This window comes from Myxine glutinosa, chromosome 10 (genome assembly GCF_964187855.1).
Source record: "Myxine glutinosa chromosome 10, kmMyxGlut1.1, whole genome shotgun sequence".
NCBI classification, from domain to species: domain Eukaryota; kingdom Metazoa; phylum Chordata; class Myxini; order Myxiniformes; family Myxinidae; genus Myxine; species Myxine glutinosa.
In genome coordinates this window covers 13597337-13619705 of record NC_136270.1, presented here as the reverse complement: position 1 = coordinate 13619705, position 22369 = coordinate 13597337, and the positions used below count along the sequence as shown (strand labels likewise).

The window sequence follows — 22369 nt, the reverse complement described above, 5'->3', positions numbered from 1 at the left end:
GGGAAACCATGCGCGGAGCAGGTGTATTAGGATTGAAGGGATACTCTGGTGACATTTGGGAAAACTCTTGTAGGAAATGCGGAAGAGTTCAGTTCCTGAGGATTCAAGATTGAGCAGTCATGGGGAGACGAGTCGAGTCCAGATTTTGGAGCTGGTTCATCCAACATCAGTACGACACAGCAATGTACACCCATCCCTGCACGGGTCAGGAAGAGAGTTGAGGTGCTTTTGGTTCTGTGACGTTTCGATCAGTCTTTATGAGCCTGCAATTCTATTGCACCGCTCTACATGCTGCCGATGTCCTCAAAACTACCTGGCAACACCAACTTTTGTTGTGCAGGATATGTTTACCCACACCACTCTTCTGCTATGCCATTGGCTCGTCATTCGCAAGAGCAGGTCCGCAAGTAGTCATGGTTCCTAATGATAATTTCTCTCTAGACTTATTTTTACTGGCTCTCGCTCCCCCCACATCTTCCCACTCCCAGCATCCTCTTATCAGGCCTGATTCCTTAATTTTGTTCCTTTTAATCATTCCGGCCCATTTGATTTTATTTTGTTTGTCATTTAGCTTCCCCTGCTGCCCATATTATAATTAGTGATTGTCATTATGTATTTATTATGCTGTCTCGTTAGGTTCTGTTTTGTTTGTCGATAATAAATTATTTGTTCCAAATTAAGTGGTGTTACTTGTTCGCATTCATGGTGCAATTACACTACAAATTTGACCATGTGGTAGATTAAGAGAATTTATATACACTTGACCCGATCAGTCATCCAAGCTTATAATTATAAGTGCTCCAACCTGCGAGGGGCTTTGCAAAACTGACACCAGAGAGCATGCAACCCCTTTACTAAAACCATATTATTTCAAGAATAAAACCTATAACAAACAACCTGTTAATGGCCACACTGTCGGTTCCTCGAATTTATTATGTTGCTCCAAAAATGACAATCTTACATTAAAAAAAATACATTTCTTTAGGTGTCTATAATATATTTTGACAACTTATGCACATCGGAGAACTTGAAAATGAAATTGATTGGGACACTATACCGTACTCCAACAGCCCTTTAAATAATAATCAAACTATAATTGAGGTTATGTTGAACACCATTTTTATCCGGCATCAATTAACTCTGATCAGATGTGCCATACTCCGTTACGGAGGGAGCGCCGGTGTTGCCGAAACAGTTTCTTGGTCAAGTTAATGCTGGACGGTTTGCCATCCCTCTCCCAGTAATAGTTAGTAGTTGGGGCATTAAATTGTAATTAGTGCATAGTGCCGGCGATAGGTTGCCTACTCTTCGGCGATGGGTTGCCTACTCTTCGGCGATGGGTTGCCTACTCTTCGGCGATGGGTTGCCTACTCTTCGGCGATGGGTTGCCTACTCTTCGGCGATGGGTTGCCTACTCTTCGGCGATGGGTTGCCTACTCTTCGGCGATGGGTTGCCTACTCTTCGGCGATGGGTTGCCTACTCTTCGGCGATGGGTTGCCTACTCTTCGGCGATGGGTTGCCTACTCTTCGGCGATGGGTTGCCTACTCTTCTGCGATGGGTTGCCTACTCTTCGGCGATGGGTTGCCTACTCTTCGGCGATGGGTTGCCTACTCTTCGGCGATAGGTTGCCTACTCTTCGGCGATAGGTTGCCTACTCTTCGGCGATAGGTTGCCTACTCTTCGGCGATAGGTTGCCTACTCTTCGGCGATAGGTTGCCTACTCTTCGGCGATAGGTTGCCTACTCTTCGGCGATAGGTTGCCTACTCTTCGGCGATAGGTTGCCTACTCTTCGGCGATAGGTTGCCTACTCTTCGGCGATAGGTTGCCTACTCTTCGGCGATAGGTTGCCTACTCTTCGGCGATAGGTTGCCTACTCTTCGGCGATAGGTTGCCTACTCTTCGGCGATAGGTTGCCTTCTCTTCGGCGATAGGTTGCCTACTCTTCGGCGATAGGTTGCCTTCTCTTCGGCGATAGGTTGCCTACTCTTCGGCGATAGGTTGCCTACTCTTCGGCGACAGGTTGCCTACTCTTCGGCGACAGGTTGCCTACTCTTCGGCGACAGGTTGCCTACTCTTCGGCGACAGGTTGCCTACTCTTCGGCGATGGGTTGCCTACTCTTCGGCGATGGGTTGCCTACTCTTCGGCGATGGGTTGCCTACTCTTCGGCGATGGGTTGCCTACTCTTCGGCGATGGGTTGCCTACTCTTCGGCGATGGGTTGCCTACTCTTCGGCGATGGGTTGCCAACTTTTCGGCGATGGGTTGCCTACTCTTCGGCGATAGGTTGCCTACTCTTCGGCGATAGGTTGCCTACTCTTCGGCGATAGGTTGCCTACTCTTCGGCGATAGGTTGCCTACTCTTCGGCGATAGGTTGCCTACTCTTCGGCGATAGGTTGCCTACTCTTCGCAAAGGACACTGTGGGATATTTAACGTCCACCAGCAATGCCTGCAGGTGAGACGTCCGTTTAACGTCGATCTAAGGGACGGCACACACATTGATGAATCACACTACATGTGAGACATAGGAATGATAGCTTATATCTGCTTCAGAATTCAAACCAAGGCTAGATGGCTTAAAGGTGAGTGTGCATACCTCCAGGCCATCCTGTCAGACCCCAATCAACTAAAAGCTACTGTATTTCATATCTGATATCATCAACTTTGCACAGATAAAACAATGAACCTGATAGTCCCCTTTTTTTTAGACTTCCCTTATTTTAGACAAAATTAAGTCATTTACAGAAGCTGAAAGAGCTTACAACAACTTGAGTAAAGATGCATCAACATGAGTTTTACAATTCTATTGATGGAATTATGACATCTGTACAAATGGTGACATGCGACTCAATGTTTTCAGAAACTGTACACACCATGTGTTTATCATGGCTTGGCTGTGATAATACAATTTTATTATATGATTATTTATTTCTTTTAATCAGACTGTGTGAAAGAGTGCCTTCCACATCACAAAGAAAGTATTGGGAAACGAAGGAAATATGCATGGTTAATTTGTAATCGAGATTTGGTCCGCCTTTCGCAAGCACTTCTCAGACACTTAAATAACCAACACTTTGTACCCGGTTTTGAAAGTAAGATATCAGGAACAAAGTTCAGTGGGGAGTTGTCGTGTGTTGACTAGCCCTCGGATTGTGTCCTGAGACAACCCAGTGGTTTATTTTGGGTTTCAGTCGGGATCTGGGCTGACGACTGCTGATTTTACAAATCATTGTCGTCGAATAAATTCCTATTACACAGACACAACAGTATGGCATGGTGCATTTTGATGCTGATGGGTGACGCAGCCCTCGTTGTAGGGTCCAATCAAATTCAGTAAGGCATCATCGCCATCATTGACTATGCCCTATGCAGAGCGTTGGTGCTGCAAAAGCAGTTACTCGGTTACAATGCTGGACAGGTCGTCACTCCGGCCCAGGAAGTCAGGGCAGGAATTTTTAATTTGTTCAGGTTGCCGACAATAGCTCGCTTATTCTTCGCAAAGGACACCGTGGGTTATTTAACATACACCAACTAATGCTGGCAGATGGGTCTCCCGTTTGACGTCCATCCAAGGGATGACACAGCCATTGATGAATCACCATGCCTGTGTAACATAAGGATGACAGTTAATAGCTGGGCCGGGATTCAAACCTAGACGAGACGGCTTAGAGGCGAGTGTGCATATGTCAAGACCATCCAGCCAGATCGGTAGTGCATCACTGTCAAAAATAACCCAATAATACATTTCTATAAATTACATGATGCTTTGCATTGTAGGAAAAAATATACACACACAGGTAGACAGATTTAATTTCAAATTCTAGTGTGCTGTCCCATTATTGGGATAATTTTTGGGATAACAATACATTCTTATTGGGATAATAATATAAATTCTAGTATTATTGGGATAATTTTGGTAATACGATACATCGCTCTGATTAAACCTTTGCTTAACAGGAACCGGGATGGTAAACAAACTGGAATAAGTCATAGCTGTGTCACCGATGAATCCAGCGGTGTTGAAAACCGTTTTACCACCTCCGACCTGTTCTCTACCACATCACAGGATATTGAACGAATAAAATAGCATGGTACGGCACCAAACTGCCTTCCAGCATTTCTACATGCGAATAATGTCCATCATTTTCAAATTGCATGTCCTATTTATACTCGTAGCAGGGTTTGTATTGTGCTGGATCAAAAGCTTGCTCTTGTTCACAAGACCTCCTCGTATCTTTTACACTTGCAAGGTTCGATCAAACCCAAATGGATGCAGTAGAGAGGGAAGCAAGATACCTACGGACATATCCTAGTGTGGTATGAGGTGTCATGAAAAACAGCTCCCGTGCGATTTGCGTGCTAAAATTGATTTTTTTGCTTTGTTGGATTGATTTTTGGTCAATTTATTCGAAAATAATGGGGTTCAAATTTTCCGATCCCTGGACCCCCTTTTAAGGGGTGTTTTGTTTCCAGTGACCCCCGGGACTGACCATGCGACTTTCTCCCCTAACAACTGAGAGATTTTATCGATCTCGGGGTCGTTAGAGAGGTTTTCGATGACGCTAAATCCATTTATGATACTTTCGAAGCGACCGGAAGTGGCGATCCCCGACTTCCGGTTAGGTTCCATGCCAAGGTCAAGGTCATTTCGAAGGTAGCGATAAAACCTGGTCATATAGTACCACTCTCTGAGGGTTTTCATGCACGAGAAGACGGCTGAAGCAGTAATTTTTGCGATCAGACTGGCCAGTCACAAATAAATCTACGTTTTAAAGCCATTCTTAGTCAAATTTAGAAAATATTTACCGAAATAGCAAAAGTCTTACAAATGATATAAATACAGAACTATGTTTGTTTCGCTTGTTTAATGTCACAAAATGTTTTTGTTTACACAAGTATGTAATAATGTAACACAATTCCTCTAAATTCTCAAGATAACACATCCGAGAATCATGCAAGATAATTTTGATAATTAAATAGCTTTTAAACTAAAATTACTGGATGGATTATTCGTCAAAATCTTCGCTAACTATATCATTTCTTACCAAACGTACACAATTATCGACACAAGTAGTTAAGAAATGTAACACAATTCCTCTAAATTCTCAAGATAACACATCCGAGAATTATGCAAACTAAACTACTGGACGGATTATTCGTGCTGAACGGCAGGCACCTATGAGATGCAAAAGACTTTCCACCTGCTCGAGGTACTGGTTGAGAAATTGAGCGAGCTCGCCGATGTTGTCATCTTCTTTCTCATGGGGATTTTCTGAGTACGAGGACCGGATGTCGTTGTAGATATCAACCATGTCTTGGCTACGGTCGTGGAGAGCTTTCTTGAGAGCAACGCATTGGTCACGAAGTGGTTCAGGTGGATGATCAGAGAAAATGGCGTCAAACTTCATCATCATGATCGCCAGGCTAGTCGTGATGTGGTACTCAACTCCTCGCTTGTATGCCTTGCCACCATAGACCCCACGAAGACCTGCAGAAGTGTATGTGCCGCTTTCAATCGCACACGTGTCAATGCCACTTCCGTCGATTGTTTTGCCAAGAGCATGCAGGGCAGCAAACGCAATATGCAGAACGCCCGCTCGGAGAATCCAGTTGGTGTTATTCGCTGACTGCTGAACCTTGAGGGCGCGGCTGTAAAGATCAAGATCGAGCGTTATGAGGGTTCTTCTCTCAGGACCAACCACAAAAGCAGATATGCCCTGAGTCAACATCAGAACAGTATTGAGGGTCGAGTAATCCGTTGGAGAAGTCTTGAATAGCGGAGCGATCACTTCTGTGTTAGTCGGGCTCAGACTCTGACAGGAGCGTGATAACAGAAGAGATTTAGTAGCACCCCATGTTGGCATAACTTCTTCCTTTGCTAACTCCTTACCTTTAAGGATTCGTTTTGTCACTGAAAGAATAGGATCGTCGGAATATCTGGGGTTTTGACCTGCGGTCTGACCTTGCAGTTCTTCAGTCTCTTGCTGCTCTATATTCTCCACACGTTGGTCATTTAGCTTTTCACCACCTCTGTCATCAGTACCGTAGTAGTTGGCAAGCGCCCAGGTGTGAGTGAAGTCTTTGGAAATCTTACTCCTCCGCTTTTCTAGATGGTAGACCTCAAATCGAATTGGTTAAGGTTTAATGATTGGCTCTTGCAGGTACTTGACTTCGAACGCGAGTGGTGCCGGTGCGAGAAGTTTCTCTGGGATGACAAGTGGTTGGTTGATGGGCTCGCCATCTTCTGCTCGCTGGTTGATCACGATCACTGTGCCATGGAATGTATTCTGTCCAGTCGGTGTGTCTTCTAAGAGGTTGATGTTATCAACAGCGAACCAGATGTTCAATCCCTTCTTGATGAAATCAGGCAGACAAAATCCACCAGCCTCCTTCATTCGCTGAAGAACGCCTTGCTCTATGCGCTTTTCGAGATCAAGGAGCCTCTGGTAGTCGCTCCCAATGTAAACTTCTGATAGGTTATTGACGAGGTTTTTGTCACGAACTCTGGAATGAATGGTGAGCGGCAAGCCTATTGAGAGGGGCGTCTGGGCAGTTTGCTGAAAGATTTCGTTTTGTTTTGGCTGATGCTTTACCTGGCGATCGGTTCGAGTATTCTGGACGAGAAACTGGCAAGCAACATCAACAGTTTTGTCCACTTGTGCATTACGCATTTCAGAAACTTTAAGAACATGACGGCCAAATAGGAGATGAGTGAGGAAGAACTGGAGAAGTGGAGGATTCTCAAAGTCTTCAAACATTCCCCTGAACGACCAGCTTCGATGCTGCATTATCTCTTCCCTTAGAATGTTTGCCATGTTCTTCAAGTTGCCAACTGTGTCGTCGTTATCCAGCTGTGCAGACCTCAGTTGCATGGCCTTCCTAACCGCCAGTGAAAGAACGAGGTTGTCGGGCTCATTTTTGCGTAGTGATTGGACGAACTGGATATTCGGAAGCCGTTCAGTAATGAGCTTTTTCAAATGCTTGCGGTAGTTGGTTGTCTGATTGATCTCTACATTATACCTCTTCAAAATGGACAAATATGCACCATTCACTTCAGCCATGTTCAGAGTAAGACCGTCCGCAGTAAGAGTATTTTGGACGGAGAGAAGCAACTGTTCATCACATAGAGAGCCAATAAGCTGGGTATTACTACGATCTTTTCGCGTTAAAGTGCGCTGCGCGTATCGTAAACATTTCCTATGATAGTATTTTTCAAGAGCAGAGGCATCCCCAGCGTCTTCTAACTCGGACACGCAAGTTCTGATGCGGTCATCCTGAGTCTTGAGCTTTATCTCGAGGAAGTTTTCACCCATCTTGTCAGAGTAAACGCGAAGGAGAGGTTCTGATATGTTATTAGAACAAAAGCTACATGACGAGAACAGACACACCTTTTCCTTTGGGATGGTTTTTGTTCTTTTAGGTCGGGTAGAGTCAGCCACACTGGAAGGTCGTCCAGGCCCACGCGCAGGGCATGCAGGAGAATCAAACCGGACTCGTTTAACCCTTAGCCGTTCAATCATGCTTGTGTTGACGATGGGTTTTCGACATTCGCTATGATACCGTACTGATTTCCGTTCAGATTCACCTAAGCTAGCTAACCGATCTGTAAGTCGCTTAATATCACCCTGACCCAAAGACAGTCGCTCGTTAGCACAATAAATAAGTTCGCCAATCATATCAGGATTGTTTATCAGTCTCTTCTTTGATGTAGCTCCCTCATTGCAGATGATGCACACGCTGTTCTTCTCAGACATGACCTCTAGATGGTTTTGTACTAGTCTCTGTCAGCCTTCTTTCTGGAAAAAAAAAAAAAGCCTTGAGCATTTTACCAATATTATTTTGTCCTTATCTCGCGACAGGGCATCTAGATCGCAAAAATAACTGCACCAAACGTCTTCCTGTGCCTGAAAACCATAAAAAGAGGTATTACATGCCTAAGTTTATTGCTACAATTGAAATGACCTTGACCTTAGCATCTTTGGTGAACGGAAATCGGGGATCGCCACTTCCGGTCGCTTCGAAAGTATCATAAATGGATTTAGCGTCATCGAAAATCTCTCTAACGACCCCGAGATCGTTAAAATCTCTCAGTTGTTAGGGGAGAAAGTTGCATGGTCAGTCCCGGGGGTCACTGGAAACAAAACACCCCATAAAAGGGGGTCCGGGGGTCGGAAAATTTGAACCCCATTATTTTTCAATATTTTGACCTCGAATAAATCCAACAATGCAAAAAAATCTATTTTAGCACGCAAATCGCACGGGATTACACTTCATACCACACTATCCTGCCGTCCCCAAACGTTTGCTTTTGTTTATTCCTGTCATCAAACCCATTTGAGTAAAAAGGGCATCTCAGGGTGGCAAGGTTTATTTATTTATTTTTTTGTACACAAAAATCGAGGTTTTTTAAATACAAAAATTAATTAAAATAACTATATAAAATGACCCATTTTTCCTTCCAGGGCTTCAAGACAGCTATTTACCACTACCTCAGGTCATCCCCCATCCATACTCATGATCTCTTCTACCCCCAATGAACCCAATGCCAAAGACCCCCTTTTTCCAGGTAATAGCAACAATTTTTCCCCCTCTCCCTCATCTCTTTTTGTTTGTTAGTTGCTGGTTGGTTTGTTCCTTTTCCGTTTCATCCCCGTTTTCCCCTTCTTCTTCCTGTTCTTGCTGGGTTTCACCTTGTTCACCCCATGTGTCCTTCTCGCCCTCCCCTTGATCTGACTCCGTGGTGTTTTCCCCCTTTCCACTTTGTTCCATTCCATTCTGCTCTCGCTCTTCCATGAGCCTCAATCATGTATGCAAAAATAAAAATCTACAATACAGAACAGAAAGAACACAGTGGAAAGTGAGAAAACACACCAGCAGCATGGTAGAAGGACACAACAGAGGAAGATAGGGTAAGGGGGGGGGGGGGGGGGATGAAAGCAAGGGTAGGAGGACACAGGGGGGTGAGCTCAAAAACAGCAAGAAGGGAGCTGAGAGAAGAGGAAATGAAAACCGGGGATGAAAGAGGAATGGAAAAAAATAAATAGAAAAGACGGTGGAGGGTAAGGGGAGGAAACACAATAATAATTTACCAGACTCAGTGGCGTAATGGTTAGAGCGTTCACTCTGAGTCTAGCATGTCGGCGGTTCTAACCCGGCCCTGTCCGAGTCACACCGAACACTAAAAACACGGACAAACAACCACGGGTTGACAACCATTGCACAGGCTTGATGGGCTGAAGGACCACCTCCTGTATTGGAAGTTCCCTTCAAGATAACTCATATTAATCTATATAATAATAGCGTAAGGACTCGACTTTGTTATCCCTTTTACGCCGCACCCAGTGACCCGATGCCCACGGCACGAATGGATTTACGATCTACGAACCGCACTCTTTGTTTATCATGTACAGCCATACTCGAAAAATCTGAATTAGCCGACGTTGGGGCCCAAAAGCATCCGATTAACTGCCGATACGACGCCATCTTACGACGCCATCGTATTGGCGTCTGCTGGGCGAAGGCGAAGCAAGCCGTCCGCTGATTGGACAGGCGAAGGCGAAAGCAAGCCGTCCACTGAGTGGACAATCCAGAGCATGCATTTGTGCCGGTGTCGGCGATCGTTGTTCATATACGCACTCTTCATTCTCATCTTTCTTCCCAACTCTTACTCGGACAAGCAAATCCCCTATGCCATCCATAATGGTACACTCTATCCATACACCACATCCTCCCTTCCATGGATGCTCCACGGGTTTCGGCTAGTTGACATGAAAAGGAAAGGGAGCGCTTGGGGTGGGTTAAAGAAGGTAGAAAAGAGCACGAGTATGGATGGGGGATGACCTGAGGTAGTGAGTGGTGAACAGCAATCTTGGAAGTCCTGAAGGGAAGAATGGGACTTGAGCAGACAGGGGAATTTGGTTCCACAGGCAAAAGAGAACAAATGGGTGGAAGCGAGTAGTGAGCCTGGATTTTGGGGGTAAATAAAGAAGAGGATTACTGGCAGACAATTGTTGCCCTGTAGAAACCTGCCGAAGAGGAGGTTGGGTAGGGCCTGGGGGGAGGGGGGGTATTGGGGGGGAGGGAGAGGGGAGGGACACGGAAAGGGCAGACATTGCAAAACCAGAAAGGAGGCGGTAGACGTCAGAGAGGCCGCCGACCTATCTGCGATGCAAGCAGGTGAACAGCAGAGATTCCAATGATGCTGAGGGCCATGATCGCCACGGCATCAATATGTGAAAGGTGAGATGCAGGGGTGACAGCCCAAAAGGGAGAAGCAATACTCCAATTGATGTGTGAATGAAGGTTTTGTAGGCACGATGAACACGATGTTTATCATCCCTACCTTGAGATGCCCATTACCCAAAAATAATGGATGAACAAGAAAGAGCAATCAGATTGCAGACCCTTACCAGAATGTGTTTTTCGTGGTTTTAAGGTTTTTGTGTTAAAATAAATGTGGCGGCTGAACCACATGACTGATGATGTCATAATTTTCTTTTTCTCCACCAATTTATCCCTAGATGATGCTCAATAAATTTCATCTTGATCGATGAAGTTTTGTACTTGTCAAATTATGACGTCATAATGGAGGCACCTATGACATCATCATTAACATATGTTATTCCCAATGGAGAGCTGTTTATAGTGAACCATGTTTCAATTTTTTCAAATTCAACGTTCGGAGATATAGAGGTGCAAGGTTTTTTGGTTTTTCCAAGTTGGCGCCCATACCACGTGACCTATGACGTCATAATTATCGTTAAAAAATTTATACAGGAGGAGGTGCACCTGTGGTGAAAAATTCCTGTCAATTGGATCAACGGTTTCAGAGAAAATCATATTTATTCTGTGCGGACAAACAGACAGACAAACGAACTCAAATGCAATACCCTCTCCTCTGGTGAGGGTAAAAATTGTTCGGTAAATAAAGCAGTGCCATTTTGGAAACGTTATAACTGAATATGATGTAAACCTGATTCCATATCACTCCTGTATCGCATATTCCAAAAAAAAAAAGATTTATTTTGCATTTCATTCACTCACCACTAACAGTGAATGAATTATATATACATTATATGTACAATGTACATGGAATCATTCTTCATGGTTTCATGACAATCTCTGTAATTACTGATGTGGGCAACAACAAATGTTCCTCCTGCAGAGATGCAATCAGACGTGGTGCCTTCACGGCTTGGGAATCAAACAAAAATATATGATTATATCTTACTATAATTCACCAAATGTCCGTCCGTCTGTCTGTCCGTCCGTCAGTTCACAGGTACCGCAAAAACGGCTGAACCGATCGCAACAAAATTTTGGATGGGTAATCCTGGGACCCCCTGGAGTAAAATAGGCTATATTGTTTTTCCAATTTCAGCTTTGGTCTCCAGCATTTTCAGGTTTGGACTCCCGCCTAACGTTATTGTCCCAGGTACCGCAAAAAACGGCTGAACCGATCGCAACAAAATTTTGGGTGGGTAATCCTGGGACCCCCTGGAGTAAAATAGGCTATATTGCTTTTCCAATTTCAGCTTTGGTCTCCAGCATTTTCAGGTTTGGACTCCCGCCTAACGTTATTGTCCCAGGTACCGCAAAAACTGCTGCACCGATCGCAACAATACACCTCCATCCCCGTGGGATTGCCACGGGTGACCCCACTAGTATTTAATAATAATTTAAATCCTCTGATTCGACCAGCATAGATTTTCTGCCGTACTTCTTTCTCCCCAACAAGGTTTAAGGTTTTTACAGAAACCCATGAACAGCTTTTAATACCTCAATTACTCAAAACTATGTTCCTGTGGCAAATGACTAATACTGGAGTCATAAAGATAATTGCATCAAACATAACATGCTCTCCATTTAAATTAACCTCTTAAAAGCTTGATGGATATTTTACTGATTGGCAAAGCAGTAGGGAGGTAGTTCAAGCCTATAAGACACCGATTTTGTTTGTTAACGGCTACAATTATTCACATGTTGTCGCGGGGGTAGACAGAGAAGATATTGGCCTAAGTTGTTGTGAAAATCAACCAAATCCACAACTCGTCCCATAGATAGGTTTAATTTCAATAAGATCGTGACATCATCCTGTAAAATACACCATGCAATATATATGTCAGGATCAAGGCATCATATGAGAAAGATTGGATATATCAGTCAATGCAAGCAAGCCTAGAATATAAGTGGGTACGTACCATTCAATTCTACGTCATTGTATAAAGTCGCAGGAGTGGCCTCGAGTCGCGGACGTCCCGAGGTCTTATAGACACCGCCCAGTGGTTTAAGTGAGCGTCACACCTGGGTTCAACTTTGATCCATTTTCACCACATAAGTCTTTCACGAACCGGCTTGTCAGGCCTGACACTCGATTAAGTAGTCAGAGCAAGAAATTGGGATTTGTTCAGAGTGCCAGCGACAGTTCGTCTACTCTTCGCGAAGGACACCGTGGGATCAATAAGGTCCACCAAGTAATGTGGGCAGATGGGACGCCAAATTTATCGTCCATCCAAGCAAGGGGCGACGCATGTTGAAGAATCACCTGCCTGTATTACAGTTCATAACTCAGGATTGGGATTTGAATAGCCGAGTCGGCTTGGATAGAGTATGTGTACCTAATAGGCCACCCTGGCAGTTCTTTGAGGCAATAAGCCTGATTTTGCAATTATTTTTCAATGCCAATGACTCCATATCTTCCATGGATGTCCTGGAAAAGGCCATATCGTGCATCAGCACAACAGGTTTAAAACGGAATCCATGATTTCTAGTCTGTCACATATAGTCATGAGCAATGCATGTCTGTGCCATCAGGACATGGTGGTCGACTTCAAAAAAGCGATTTTGTGATTGCAAGATCTATATCTTCCAACAAATCGTTGTTTAATACTAATTTACAAATCAGCCTTTCTTCATTCCTCCGGGAAAACCAGCAATCTTGTTTTCAAAGCGATAAATCTTCCTTCCCGACAAAACACCAGCAATCTCCTTCCTCTCTCGTTTTATTTGTTTTCAAATCATCGCCCTCCTTCGTGCCCCACACTTAACATACAATGCACGTTGTCCCACCCTGCCATACGGCAGACATGCGATTATGGGATTTGAGATGTCCAACAATGCCAAATGATATTTAGAAATGAAAAGCTTCATCGTCATTACCGTGCAGGTATGTATACCGTGCAGGTATGTATACCGTGCAGGTGTGTCATCAAGCCATTACCGTGCAAGCGTGTCACCATGCCATTACCGCGCAGGTATGTCATCATGCCATTGCCATGCAGGTATGTCATCATGCCATTGCTGTGCAGGTATGTCTTCATGCCATTGCCGTGCAGGTATGTCATCATGCCATTACCGTGCAGGTATGTCATCATGCCATTGCCGTGCAGGTATGTCTTCATGTCATTGCCGTGCAGGTATGTCATCATGCCATTGCCGTGCAGGTATGTCATCATGCCATTGCCGTGCAGGTATGTCATCATGCCATTGCCGTGCAGGTATGTGATCATGCCATTGCCGTGCAGGTATGTCATCATGCCATTGCCGTGCAGGTATGTCATCATGCCATTGCCGTGCAGGTATGTCATCATGCCATTGCCGTGCAGGTATGTCATCATGTCATTGCCGTGCAGGTATGTCATCATGCCATTGCCGTGTAGGTATGTCATCATGCCATTGCCGTGCAGGTATGTCATCATGCCATTGCCGTGCAGGTATGTCATCATGCCATTGCCGTGCAGGTATGTCATCATGCCATTGCCGTGCAGGTATGTCATCATGCCATTGCCGTGCAGGTATGTCATCATGCCATTGCCGTGCAGGTATGGCATCATGCAATTGCCGTGCAGGTATGTGATCATGCCATTGCCGTGCAGGTATGTGATCATGCCATTGCCGTGCAGGTATGTGATCATGCCATTGCCGTGCAGGTATGTGATCATGCCATTGCCGTGCAGGTATGTCATCATGCCATTGCCGTGCAGGTATGTGATCATGCCATTGCCGTGCAGGTATGTCATCATGCCATTGCCGTGCAGGTATGTCATCATGCCATTGCCGTGCAGGTATGTCATCATGCCATTGCCGTACAGGTATGGCATCATGCCATTGCCGTGCAGGTATGTCATCATGCCATTGCCGTGCAGGTATGTCATCATGCCATTGCCGTGCAGGTATGTCATCATGCCATTGCCGTGCAGGTATGGCATCATGCCATTGCCGTGCAGGTATGGCATCATGCCATTGCCGTGCAGGTATGGCATCATGCCATTGCCGTGCAGGTATGTCATCATGCCATTGCCGTGCAGGTATGTCATCATGCCATTGCCGTGCAGGTATGTGATCATGCCATTGCCGTGCAGGTATGTCATCATGCCATTGCCGTGCAGGTATGTCATCATGCCATTGCCGTGCAGGTATGGCATCATGCCATTGCCGTGCAGGTATGGCATCATGCCATTGCCGTGCAGGTATGTCATCATGCCATTGCCATGCAGGTACGTCATCATGCCATTGCCGTGCAGGTACGGCATCATGCCATTGCCGTGCAGGTACGGCATCATGCCATTGCCGTGCAGGTATGGCATCATGCCATTGCCGTGCAGGTATGTCATCATGCCATTGCCGTGCAGGTATGTGATCATGCCATTGCCGTGCAGGTATGTGATCATGCCATTGCCGTGCAGGTATGTGATCATGCCATTGCCGTGCAGGTATGTCATCATGCCATTGCCGTGCAGGTATGTCATCATGCCATTGCCGTGTAGGTATGTCATCATGCCATTGCCGTGCAGGTATGTCATCATGCCATTGCCGTGCAGGTATGGCATCATGCCATTGCCGTGCAGGTATGGCATCATGCCATTGCCGTGCAGGTATGGCATCATGCCATTGCCGTGCAGGTATGGCATCATGCCATTGCCGTGCAGGTATGTCATCATGCCATTGCCGTGCAGGTATGTCATCATGCCATTGCCGTGCAGGTATGTGATCATGCCATTGCCGTGCAGGTATGTCATCATGCCATTGCCGTGCAGGTATGTAATCATGCCATTGCCGTGCAGGTATGTCATCATGCCATTGCCGTGCAGGTATGGCATCATGCCATTGCCGTGCAGGTATGGCATCATGCCATTGCCGTGCAGGTATGTCATCATGCCATTGCCGTGCAGGTATGTCATCATGCCATTGCCGTGCAGGTATGGCATCATGCCATTGCCGTGCAGGTATGGCATCATGCCATTGCCGTGCAGGTATGGCATCATGCCATTGCCGTGCAGGTATGTCATCATGCCATTGCCGTGCAGGTATGTCATCATGCCATTGCCGTGCAGGTATGTCATCATGCCATTGCCGTGCAGGTATGTCATCATGCCATTGCCGTGCAGGTATGTCATCATGCCATTGCCGTGCAGGTATGTCATCATGCCATTGCCGTGCAGGTATGTCATCATGCCATTGCCGTGCAGGTATGTCATCATGCCATTGCCGTGCAGGTATGGCATCATGCCATTGCCGTGCAGGTATGTCATCATGCCATTGCCGTGCAGGTATGTCATCATGCCATTGCCGTGCAGGTATGTCATCATGCCATTGCCGTGCAGGTATGTCATCATGCCATTGCCGTGCAGGTATGTCATCATGCCATTGCCGTGCAGGTATGTCATCATGCCATTGCCGTGCAGGTATGTCATCATGCCATTGCCGTGCAGGTATGTCATCATGCCATTGCCGTGCAGGTATGTCATCATGCCATTGCCGTGCAGGTATGTCATCATGCCATTGCCGTGCAGGTATGTCATCATGCCATTGCCGTGCAGGTATGGCATCATGCCATTGCCGTGCAGGTATGTCATCATGCCATTGCCGTGCAGGTATGTGATCATGCCATTGCCGTGCAGGTATGTCATCATGCCATTGCCGTGCAGGTATGTCATCATGCCATTGCCGTGCAGGTATGTCATCATGCCATTACCGTGCAGGAGTGCAGCACTCACAATCATCACGTACGAGATAAAAATGCCGTTTGGTACATTTTCTCAGCCCAAATGTAACAGGGTTCAAATAGCATAGCAAGTCGTGTACGTGTTCATTTATGAAGTCGAAGGTTATAACTTAATATGTAGGTTATAACCTAACAACAGTGACATCATCGAATGGACCGAATCATCCATAAATACACGATTTTACCACAATTTTACAACGTCATCACTGGGAGATGACGCAGAGACAACACTCAACAGCACCGAGCTGTGTAAGCATGGAAAGAAAAACGATGAGGAAGACGGACGATGGGACGAGAAGATGAGGTGAGGAAGATGGGACGATAACGGACAAAGGGAATCTCAAGTCGTTTATACATCCTTGTACGGACAAAGGAGGCACGAAGGGTCGACAGCAGGCCGGGAGTCCCGAAAATGGCAGGAATGGAATGTGAACAAAGCCTCAATAGGGGGCCGAGAGGGATCCGAGGCCGCGCCGAAGAACATTCCTCCTCATGGTGGGACATCATCGTCTCTCTCAAGAAACCAACAGCTTGCCAGATCCAGTTATACTTCCTTACAAGCATCGCGTTGATCTTATCCAGCATCCATCCTTTAATTACTAACAACTATTCGTCCAAAAAAAACCAAAAACACCTCACACATCATCACCTGACTGCTCGCAGCCCGAGGGGGTCGACGAAACACGGCCTCCAGAAGACCGGACGAGACGCTGAAGATCTGCGAGCGAAGTCCGATATTACAGCAACCCCGGGCGACGGAGGGCGAGGCCAAAGATTCGTATCCGAAACGGGACCCCAAAGCGAGTGGATCGGATCGTTCCCTCACGGAGTCTCTCAGAGCTCCTACACCCCCCTCCCCAAGGCCTGTGAATACGCTACCCGTGCCTCACTGCTCCCTCCCCCCGCCAATAATCCTTCCTCGTCTCCCTCCTTTCACATCCCCGTGCACGGCTCTTTCATTCGGTTTAAAACGCCGCCTGCATTCCTTCGCTATTCATTCTGCCCGTTGATATTCCCAAGCTTCTTCTTTATTTGTTTCCCGCTCATTTTGCCACTCTCGATGTGACAGCTTTAGATGGAGCGCCTTCGCCGTCTCACACGACTTATCGGTCCGCTGATGCTCCCAGTCCCACCCACTTCGTTAGAAAATAATAATGACACCCCCGAACTTATTTATCCTTAATAATTCCCCTTAAAGTTTAGATATGCGATTTGGGAATGATTACTGGCGCTTTTTTAGTTGTTTGACCCTCAACCACCAAACTTCCCACAAGCTCGTCGAAATTAATAACTTATTAATAACCTTGGACGGCACTCGTGGTCTCGCCTCGCAAGTGTTCATTGTGAACATAAACTGACCTGTCCAACGTTAACTGAACACACGCTACTGTTATGGTCAATACTCGTTTCAATAAGTATCTATACCATGCACACACTATATTACGTCACAGTTTCTTGGCTTGACGAAATGAACGTCGTCAATTTACTTCTTCACTCACATCAGCGTCACAGATCAGACATATGAAAAGTTTCAGATTTTTCGGATAAAGATTTCAATTCAACCAATTATGGCTGGAATACCACTTCACCGATGACGTAAGCATTATCGTATATACCACATGAGGAGTTGATTACATGTGCCAAGTTTCAATTTTTTTCGTTGAGTTGTTTTGGAGTAAAGTATGCCTAATTTCTTTCCATTAATCCAATATGGCAGCCATACCATGTGTGTTGTCCACCGAAAGAACACCAACTCAGCTAAATTCAGTGGCTTTTATTGGGCGAGCAGCTAGCACAACGCCACTTCCGGGCCCACCAACCTGGAAGTGACGCTTTTAAGGCCAGCACCGTAGCCTGCCTTTTTTAATCAAAAAAGGTTTAAAAAATCAAACATTTAAACAGCCTTGGACGTGCACCTTGACCCCACGGCCAAGGCACACCGTCTATCAAGACTGTCCCATTGGCATACACATGCACCTCAACCCAAAGGCTGAAGCACATGGTCATTCAAAACACATGCGTCCTGACCTCCCGAAGGGCCACAATGCATGGTCATACAATTGGACCCCTCCTCCATATGAGTGAGTCCACCACTCCACCTGACCCAGGATCACAGTATTTCTCCTGTGAGGTATGTACGGAAGTGACCTGTACATCCGTATCTGCTTGTTATGTGTTGTCGACGGTGAGGTCTAGATGTTGCATACATCACATCTCCCTCTTTTAGCTGGGTGATTACCAAACGTGCAGATACAACATTTTTGTATCAAATGTGAAAATGTCAATTGTGAAAACCATGAGCAATATTTTGGCAAAAGTGAATCAACACAAAACGGTGCTAAGTTTAGGAAAACTAAAACAACACAACTTGAAGTTTCGGAAAACTACAACTTGAAGAGTCAGGGGTAAACTACACCTGTGCAACAAGATGACTTTGACTGCCACATCTATAGGTCCATACGATCAGGGCGTTTCCCGTTTCTGGTTGATCAGTGTGGCAGGTGTGCAGGAGAGGCAACATCGCTGCCTGCAGGTGAAACGGCAGCATCGATTTCAGGCATGAGTGGATCAGGGACGCCCGTTAGAGGCACGACATTCACAGGTGCAGGCACAACAATGAATCGTTGCTGTTCAGGCTCCGGCATAATGACAGGCAGTATTAGAGGTTTGATGGGGCTGCAGTGATGGTAGACAACGTGGTCCTTCTGTCGACGGACAACCCACCCATTATGCAAGCGTATTGTATGCGACAGTGGCCCAGGTTTGTCTATGACATCGCCAGGCAACCAAACAGCGCCTGCACCAGAGTTGCAGGAGAACACTGGATCCCTGGTGTGAAGTGAGCGGCTCATTGTTGACTTGTCGTGATGCAACTTCTGGTTAAGTTGATTCTGGTACACTCGAGAGGCCATATCTGGTTTCAGACGGTCCAGGTTGGTCCTTAGGTGTCGTTTCAACAGTAATTCTGATTGTGTTACTCCTGTTGTACCATGAGGTGTAGTACGATACTTGAGGAGCACATGCGAGAGCCTGGTTTCAAGGTTTCCATCCTGCAGTTTGCGTAGTCTGGACTTGATGACTCCAACTGAATGTTCAGCCAGGCCATTGGAAGCTTGGTGTTGTGGACTGACAAATTTGTGTCCGATTCCATTCCTGCGTGTGAATTCGGCGAACTCCGAGCTCGAGAAACATGCACCATCATCACTAACGATAACTCTGGGCAAGCCGTGTGTAGCAAAACAACGTCTCAGTTTCTCTATTGTTCCAGCTGATGTAGTGCCATGTGTTTTGTAAGCATCAATCCACTTTGAGTGGGCATCAGTGATGATTAGTAGCATCTGACCGTTCACTGGTCCAGCATAGTCCAGATGAACTCGATGCCACGGTTCGGTGGGCTATACCCAGGGATGCAGCGGTGCCTTCACTGGTGCGTTCCTGGTGCTTTGGCAGGGATAGCAATGTTGAACACACTGTTCAATATCAGTGTCTAGATTTGGCAACCATACATAATTCCTAGCCAGTGACTTCATCTTGACTATTCCGGGATGACACTCATGAAGTTCCTCCATAACCCTAGAATGCAGATGTTGTGGAATCACTACGCGTTTCATCCCCACAATATGCAACCGCTGTCCACGCTAAGTTCATTTTTACGTGCCACATAAGGAACATAGGCACGGTCCCCATCAGGTAGCGATTGCCATCCAAGCTGTATGGCTTGGAGAACTCTCGAAAGGACTGGATCACGTCTTGTGTGGGTGCAAATATGGTTGGCATCGACGGGACAGTCCTTCAGATGATCCATCAAGGCAATCACACTGCCAGGTAACGGTGATATATCCCTGGGGCATACTTCACCCCAAAACTCAGTCGGTGGTATTTGTACAGGCCACGGTGCGTGTTAGGTATGGACTTCCAACTAACGGTGGGTTGGCGACCAAATTGGGCAATGGTAGATGGCTCATGGCATCTGCGTTGGCAATGGCACATCCGGGTTTATACTGAATGCGGTAGTCGTAAGCAGCGAGTAGCAATGACCATCGTATAATCCTGGGTGGTAGCCTGTCGGATGTTGCCTTGATTGGACCAAACAGGCTAATCAGTGGTTTGTGATCAGTATAGACAACAAAGTATCATCTAAATAGGTATTGGTGGAACTTTTTGACTGCAAAGATGATTCCTAAACCTTCCTTGTCCAACTGACTATAATTATTTTCTGCAGGAGATTATTGTCCTGGAGGCAAATGCCACTGGTTTCTCTGAACCGTCAGGTATAACATGAGACAGCACTGCCCCCACACCGTACTGACAAGCATCACACTTCAGTATGATGTCCTTATCAGGATCATAGTGAACTAGTATGTTTGATGCTTGGAGCAGGTCCTTTGACTTCTGGAAAGCTGCTTGTTGTGTAGTACCCCAGTTCCATGAGACTCCTTTCTTCAGCAGGTGATAGAGAGGACTCAAAACATTGGATATGTTTGGGATGCAGTAGCTGTAGTATTGCAGCATGCCGAGGTAGGCCTTCAGTTCCGTCAGGTCTCTTGGAGCTGGTGCATCCTTGATCGCTCTGACTTTATCCTTGGTTGGATGTAGGCCTTGAGCGTCAATTGTGTGGCCCAGGTATGTTACTGATGGTGCCATGAACTCACAATTGTGGAGCCTTAAACGGAGGCCGGAGTCCGATAGCTTTGTCAAGACTCCCTCAAATTTGTGTACTCAGCTTCGGTTGAACCGGTGACCAGGATATCATCCTGATAAACCGCAACGTGCCGTTCTGCAGCAAACAAACTGTCCATCCCTCGTGTGTATGTGTGTGTGTATATATATATCTATACACAAAGAATTAAGTTAAGCACCCCCCCCCCCCCGTTTTTTTACAACCTCGCACATTACAAGTTTGTTGTCGTCACAACAGTGTAATATACCCATGTTATTGCTATATTTTCTGGAGAAGTGATATTATGGTCACATAAAAACATAACAATCATGCCGTTTTCAATATTTTATTCTGAATAATTTAAGGTGAAATTTTTTGGGAATTTTAGGCATATTTTCACCTCAATTTAAGTATGGAGCTATAGGTCCATCACGGACAGTGTGGATGACGTTTATGTTTTCTAACGTACAGTCATTGTTCTGAGAAGACCTCTAGCGATCTTTGCGTCAATAACGTGTGTAGGACCCACGTGATCGGATCACTGACTCAACCCTACGTCTCATAGACCCTGTAAGCCGTCGTATGCGTTGCTGTGGCAGGTTGTTCCATTCCCGATGTAATGCACGTTCCAATTCATCCAGATTGGCTATTGGAGGGACCATCTTCGCAATTTGTCGTCCCAACATGTCCCGAACGTGCATTACATCGGGAATGGAACAACCTGCCACAGCAACGCATACGACGGCTTACAGGGTCTATGAGACGTAGGGTTGAGTCAGTGATCCGATCACGTGGGTCCTACACACGTTATTGACGCAAAGATCGCTAGAGGTCTTCTCAGAACAATGACTGTACGTTAGAAAACATAAACGTCATCCACACTGTCCGTGATGGACCTATAGCTCCATACTTAAATTGAGGTGAAAATATGCCTAAAATTCCCAAAAAATTTCACCTTAAATTATTCAGAATAAAATATTGCAAACGGCATGATTGTTATGTTTTTATGTGACCATAATATCACTTCTCCAGAAAATATAGCAATAACATGGGTATATTACACTGTTTTGACGACAACAAACTTGTAATGTGCGAGGTTGTAAAAAAACGGGGGGGGTGCTTAACTTAATTCTTTGTGTATATATATATATATATATATATATATATATTGTAACGAATGTGGAAACGTTACAATGTGAAGGTTACAAAAGTACGGTAACACCCTGTTAATGTAAATAATGGTCGCAGTCGGCCTCCTAGTTAATTCCATGAAACTTACACGCAGGTCACGATATATCTTTTAAATAGTGTATTTCCTTATTCCATGTAGGCTAAATATGTGTTTCCCACTAGATTGACTTTGCATTGTATCAAACAAAATAAGCGTAGGCCCTTCCAATTTCCCCAAACATCTCCGCTCTCCAAAGTTCCTTTTAAAAAGGGGAGTTGTTTTCAATCCCGCAGGCCGCCATTGCCCATGTGCTTTGAGTCGGAGAAGAAAGGCGTGTCTCCACCTCGTCATAAGAGGGAAGGAGTGAACCAGCCCTAACAGCCAATCAGCACCGCGGTGAGCGACCCGGTAGGCGTGCCCTCGGAGCCGGCGGCTTAATTCCGCCCGAGGTGATAAAAGCGACTGTAAGGGACTGCTTTATGAGATGACCTGGGAGATGAGCAAAGAGGCTGCACCAAGAGGAGCGGTGAGAT

The 22369-nt window shown here is 45.8% G+C and overlaps 1 protein-coding gene across 4 annotated transcripts in view; it reads right to left on the bottom strand.

The window, feature by feature from the left end:
• The window catches only part of LOC137434223 (gap junction gamma-1 protein), a 135876-nt gene that overhangs the window by 51134 nt on the left and 62373 nt on the right, over nucleotides 1–22369 (bottom strand). Inside the window, exons 1-2 of one of the 4 annotated variants that reach the window (XM_078785351.1) lie at nucleotides 12203–12243; nucleotides 11982–12095 (exon numbers count right to left, since the gene is read on the bottom strand). The exons of 1 other annotated variant lie outside the window; for it this stretch is intronic. The gene's annotated coding sequence lies outside the window, so the exon portion shown is untranslated. Of the gene's footprint in view, nucleotides 1–11981; nucleotides 12096–12202; nucleotides 12244–16654; nucleotides 17129–22369 lie in introns of those variants that run through there. 2 more of the 4 variants (XM_068127012.2, XM_078785350.1) reach the window with 2 other exon arrangements.